The sequence below is a fragment of the Trichosurus vulpecula genome, chromosome 9 (assembly GCF_011100635.1).
Source record: "Trichosurus vulpecula isolate mTriVul1 chromosome 9, mTriVul1.pri, whole genome shotgun sequence".
NCBI lineage: Eukaryota > Metazoa > Chordata > Mammalia > Diprotodontia > Phalangeridae > Trichosurus > Trichosurus vulpecula.
The window spans coordinates 17095716-17101038 of NC_050581.1; the positions used below are offsets into that span (position 1 = coordinate 17095716).

The 5323-nt window shown below is 39.8% G+C and overlaps 1 pseudogene; it reads left to right on the top strand.

The window, feature by feature from the left end:
- The first annotated feature begins 421 nt into the window (after positions 1-421).
- On the top strand, positions 422-1636 carry LOC118832035 (annotated as a pseudogene).
- Positions 1637-5323: the final 3687 nt, after the last annotated feature.

Sequence of the window (5323 nt, forward strand, 5' to 3'; positions counted from 1 at the left end):
ACTTAACAAAATCTTCTCAAAAAATACCTTTAATTTGATGGAGATTTAGTAATTTTTTGGTATAACAAGAAAAGGGGAAAAAGAAATTTGCTAAATGCAGTAGCAAATCACATAATTTATTTATGCCATACCATTATTGCTCCCAGTCCATCTTTCTTGAGTTCCCTTGTTTATTTTCAATGGTTTATTTGAAAATACTTTAGGAGTGATAATGTGAGTCATGATGGTGGCAACCAGGCCCTGATGAACTATCTGATTCACTCACTGTCTCCTAGACTTGCCCACAGCTTTTGAGGACAGACTCCCTGCTGGCCCCATGCCTTAGAAGGAGAGGCTGCCCCACAGGGTGAATGTGATCAATCCCACAAGCCACTTCAAACTTTCTCGAAGTGGGCTGAAGAGACCAACAGAGCCCATAGGAATGATCGTGTCTGGGGGCAGTGACACCATACAGATCACTCTGAAAACAATCCAGCAACCGATCTTCAAGTTCCACGTCAACCCTGAGGAGATGCTTAAGGCACTGAAAGAGAAGATTGAAACTAAAAAGGGAAAGGATGCCTTTCCAATAGGAGGCCAAAATTAATTTATGCAGGCAAAATCCTCAAAGATGATACTGCTCTCAAAGAAAACAAAATTGACGAGAAAAACTTTGTGGCATTTGTGGGGAAAAAATCCAAAGAAGCACCTACTTCAACACCATCACCAGCTACAACTCAACAATCAAATCTTGCTACAACCGCTACAGTTAGTTCATCTATAGTAACATCTGTGGCTCAAGCCCCAACTCCTTCTTTCTTGGCTCCCACCACTATACCAACATCTGTCCCCCCCACTCCTAAAGAAGAGAAACCAGCAGAGAATGCAGTAGAAGGTCATATTGGTATTAGTCCAACATCTTCTGACAGCACACTGGGTGACTCTTATCAGGCAAACCTTTTTGAAATTGCAACAAGTGCTCTTGTGATGGACCAATCCTATGAAAATATAGTGACTGAGATCACATCAATGGGCTATGAGCAAAAGGAATTAATTATTGCAGCCCTGAGAGCCAGTTTCAACAACCTTGGTAGAGCAGTGCAATATCTCTTAATGGGTATTCCAGAAGATAAAGTCAGGCTGTGGTGGATCCCTGCCCCCCAGGGTGCCGGCACAGGGTCTGCTTAGTCTTCAGCAGTGGTAGAAGCTGCAGCCACATTAACAGCAGCAGCAACAACTACTACTACCTTTCAAGGACATTCAGTTGAATATTTATGAAACCAGCCCAGTTCCAGGAGATGAGAGAAATTACTCAACACAATCCTTCCTTCTCTCAGTCTTGTTACAGCAAATAGGACAAGAAAATCAGCACTTATTGTAGTCCTCCAATGCACTGCAGCACATCAGCCAACATAAAGAGTATTTTATTCAAATGCTAAAAGAAACATTTGAAGAATTTGGTGGTTAAGGAAAGGGAGGGGGCAGTGGAGGAAGAGCTGAAGTTGAAATTGGGCTCATTCAAGTAACGCCTCAAGAAAAAGAAGCTATTAAAAAGGTTAAAGGCATTAGGATTCCCTTAAGGACTTATTTTGCTTGCAAGAAGAATGAAAATTTGGGTGCCAATTTTCTTCTACATCAGAACTTTGATGAATATTGAAAGGAACTCCTTTTCAAATCTCATACTTCATACCACTGCATTGAACTGACTTTGTTCCCCAGGTTGTCGATCCATAACATTTGGTATAAGGTAATTGGGGGTGAGGTAGGAGGGGATATAAGCAATAGGGCAGGAATAAATACACTGCATGTCTGCTTATAATTAGCAGATGCAGAAAATCCACACAGGGTAAAATACTATATAAGCAAAAGTCAGCTTTTGTAGATATGTACGTCTTTCTATAAAACTATAGATGTTTCCTATGTTTTCTATATTTTTTTTAGTTTACAACAGTCGGTTCTGCATAATTTTGAGTTCCAGATTTTCTTCCACCTCTCCCCCTGCCTCCTTCCCCAGGACGGCATGGAATCCGATATATCTTCTATATATAACTTCACATTGAACTTATTTACACACTACTCAAGTTGTGAAGAATTATGACCAATGGAATGAATCATGAGAAAGAAGAAACAGAACTGAAAAAAAACCAAAAAACAAAAACAAAAGAGAGAAAAAAATGGGGGAAAAATGGTGAGCATAAAGTGTGCCTCAATCTGCATTCATACTTTATAGTTCTTTCTCCGGATGTAGGTAGCATTCTCCATCGTGAGTCCTTTGGAGTTGTCTTTGCACCTTGTGTTGCTGAGAAGAGCAAAGTCTATCAGTGTTAGTCCTCACGGAATCCATATATCTGTGGTTGTATATAAAGTTCTCCTAGTTCTGCTCCCTTCACTTAGCATTAAATCATGTAGGTTTTTCCAGGTTGTTATGAAGTCTGTATCATCCCCATTTCTTATAGCACAATAGTATTCCATTAACTTCATATACCACCACTTGTCCAGCCATTCCCCAATCGATGGACATCCCCTTGATTTCCAGTTCTTGGCTACTACAAAAAGAACCTCTATAAATATTTTTGTATGTATGGATCCTTTTCCCAGAGGCTCTATAATAGTTAATAACAGTATTTTATACAGCACTTACTATGTACCAGGCACTGTGCTACATTGTGTAAAACGATTATTGTATTTGATCCTCACACCAATCCTGTGTAGTGGGTGAGGAAACTGAAGCAAATACAGGTGTTCTGCCCAGAGTCACACAGCTAATGTCTGTGACTGAATTTGAAGTCATGTCTAACAGAATTCTATACACTTGGCCACCTAACTGAATAGTATTGATATCTGTTCCCAATCTCTCAGCTTGAGATGCCTGAGTGGGTGCTACCTCAAAATTTAGAGCACTGAACCTCAGAGTTTCTGGGACATAGCGGTAAATGAAAGAATTTGGGTGACTCAGGGTAAGAACAAGCAGGGTATACTATCCCACCTAAAAGCCCAACAGAGTTTCAGTCTGGCTCTGGCACAAAAACTCAATTCAACAATTAAGGTTGGAGAAATGAATAATTAAAGGAAAAGCCTTAACAGTATAAACAAATTGTAAAGATAATTCAGTAAAAACTTGAATCAGAATCTCAAAGGGAAATAAAAGCCATTTTTCATAATAACTACATGAACACGTAAAAATGAAGCTAAACATAAAAATCTCTAAAGGAAAGTATTGCTAAGTGGAAAATTTCTTTTGTGTTTAAAGAAGGTGATAAATGTTTACATGAATAAAGGATTCTCATAAAACTAGAATACTCTAAATAAAAACCAAGAATTTTATGAGACAATAAGAAAGAATAAAATTAAAAGTTTAAGAAAAGGGGGCAGAGCCACGATGATAGTTAGAAAGCAGGGACTTGCTTAAGCTGCCCTCCAAATCCCTCCAAACACCTGTAAAAATGACTCTGAACAAATTCTAAAGCTGCAGGACCCATGAAATAGCAGAAGGAAACACGTATCCAGGCCAGGAGAGGCTGGATGGTCACTGGGAAGGGTCTATCGCTCAATGCTGAGTGGAGAGGTGCACCGAGTGGGACACACTGGGATAGACCAGACCTGGAGTCAGCCAGCCAGAACAGGCCTTGGGGCCATTAAACCGTGAGCTGTGGCAGTTACCAGACTTCTCAACCCACAAAAGCCAAAGAGCAGGTTAGGGGGAAACTGCAGGATTGAGTTGAGAGCAGTCTGGCTGCCAAATTTGGGGTGGAGGAAGTGGTGTAGCAGTACCCACAGCAGCAGTAGGAAGCTCCTGAGATAGCCTCCAGAGCACCAGCATCAGCAGCTTTCCAAGTCTGTGGCTCACAAGGTGGGAGGAATCTAGCAGAAGATCAGAGCAGGAGTAAAAGGAGCGCTTTGTGGGCACAAAGGCAGATTCCCTTACTGTACCCTTCTCAGATCTGTATTGCGGTCCTGCTTGGAGGTTTTGGGGGGAGGAGGAACGCTGCAGTGACAGAGCCTGGGGTGACTGTGGAATAGAAGTAGCTCTGAAAGCAGCAGTACTTGGACCCTAAAGCTTCAGACAAAGTACTCTCTACTCTGCAAGCAGTGATATCCTGACAAAACAGCTCAAGTGTCAAGTAGTTGGCTGGGAACATGAACAGGCAGCAAAAATGAACTCACACTCAAACTCAGACTCAAACTCAAACTCGAGATTCTTTTTTTGGTGACAAAGAAGAGCAAATATGCAACCAGAAGAAGTCAGCAAAGTCAAAGAGCCTACATCAAAAGCTTCAATGTGAAATATGAATTGGTCCCAGGCCATGGAAGAGCTCAAAAAGCATTTGTAAAAGCAAGTAAGAGAAGTAGAGGAAAAATTGGGAAGAGAAATGAGAGTGATGCAAGAAAATCATGAAAAACAAGTCAACAACTTTGTAAACGAGGCCCAAAAAATACTGAAGAAAATAACACCTTAAAGAATAGACTAACTCAAATGGCAAAAGAGCTCCAAAAAGCCAATGAGGAGAAGAATGCCTTGAAAGGTAGAATTAGCCAAATGGAAAAGGAGGTCCAAAAGACCACTAAAGAAAACACCACCTTAAAAATTAGATTGGAGTAAGTGGAAGCTAGTGACTTTATGAGAAATCAAGATATTATAAAACAAGCCAAAGGAATGAGAAAGTGGAAGACAATGTGAAATATCTCATTGGAAAAAGACACTGACCTGGAAAATAGATCCAGGAGAGATAATTTTAAAAGTATTGGACTACTCAAAAGTCACGATCAAAAATGGAGCCTAGATATCATCTTTCAAGAAATTATCAAGGAGGACTGCCCTGATATTCTAGAGCCATAGGGTAAAATAGAAATTGAAAGAACCCACCAATCACCTCTTGGAAAAGATCCCAAAAAGAAAACTTCTAGGAATATTGTTGCCAAATTCCAGAGCTCCCAGATCAAGGAGAAAATACTGCAAGCAGCCAGAAAGAAACAATTTCAGTACTGTGGAAACACAATCAGATAACACAAGATCTAGCAGCTTCTACCTTAAGGGATCAAAAGGCTTGGAATATGATATTCCAAAGTTCAAAGGATATAAGATTAAAACCAAGAATCACCTACCCAGAAATTCTTAATAATGTGATATTCAAATGCAATTTCCTTATCAAAGAAAAGATACATACTGAATACATTGAGAAAAAGGGGATTGACATTCCAATGAATCATAGCCAAAATCATTCAAAACTTGGTAACTTCTACTAAAAATGAAACACACAGATCTTGTAGCAATATATTTAAAAGGTAAAAACTTATATAGATTTATGATCAAGGGGAATGCATCCTGAAAAAGAAGTATGATTTG